Raw genomic sequence first — 906 nt, forward strand, 5'->3', positions numbered from 1 at the left:
TTTAGCTTTTGATGTATATAGTAAATGCTTACTGCTGCTCGTCTCTCAAAAGAAAACGATGTCGCTCCATTTCGCCAAGAATAGAGAACTCACCGCCATTTGGATTCGATCACCCGGTGGGATTTAAAAGCGCGGATCGCGGGCCAAAGGCGGGAGATCATCCATTCTTGTGTCTTAATGCTCCTCTGTTTCTCTTGTACAAACAGGTTTGGTGTTGCCTTGAAATGCCAATAACCAAGAATCAAGAAACCCCTTATTCTCGCAACTCGCTCTAGCGCACACATAGGGTTTTCAGTCCACGGAGCGAGTCTTCATTGCAGTTCGTCCATGAAATCGGCACTCGAACTTCGCGGACTCGCTCGCCCCAAAAAGACTTCCTCGTGTAATAGCTCTGATTATGCCTTATTGTGCTTTATATTTGGCTACTAATTTCATTGCGAAGATTGTATCAGTACGGAGAAAATGGCTGTTCAACTGTGAGCCTCCAAGCTCTAATTGAATTCCTTTTTTTGTTTTAATTTGAGGAGCAATCTACCAATTCTTGCTAATTTTCTTTTTCCTGTTAATTGAAACCCTTTTTAATTTAGGGATGAAAAAGCAGAAAAAGAATATTAGCCATTAGAATGCTGGTAAAATCTGGTTTGCGTGCGATTTGAATTCTTTTCTGCAGGGTTCGGCGGCAGTAACAGTATCGATGTAAATATCCGGATGAATTCTTAGACAAGCTCAACCCAAGTGAAAGATTCTCAAAGTACAGCAGGTATCACCCTTCGAGTAGTGAAAGTCCAGCTACATTTGCAAATGGATTTGAGTTATTTGATATCATAGTTTTCTAAATCACATGTTTATGGATATCCTTTGTTTCTTTTCTTCTTGGCTTTTGAAGCAATCAAAGAGACTCTTGAA

The 906-nt window shown here is 40.4% G+C and overlaps 1 long non-coding RNA gene across 1 annotated transcript; it reads left to right on the forward strand.

The window, feature by feature from the left end:
- LOC110609982 lies at positions 1-906 on the forward strand. Its single transcript, XR_002487124.2, has 2 exons — positions 1-476; positions 671-906. It is a non-coding gene; the product is annotated as an uncharacterized LOC110609982 (long non-coding RNA).

This window comes from Manihot esculenta, chromosome 2 (assembly GCF_001659605.2).
Source record: "Manihot esculenta cultivar AM560-2 chromosome 2, M.esculenta_v8, whole genome shotgun sequence".
Taxonomy (NCBI): Eukaryota; Viridiplantae; Streptophyta; class Magnoliopsida; order Malpighiales; family Euphorbiaceae; genus Manihot; species Manihot esculenta.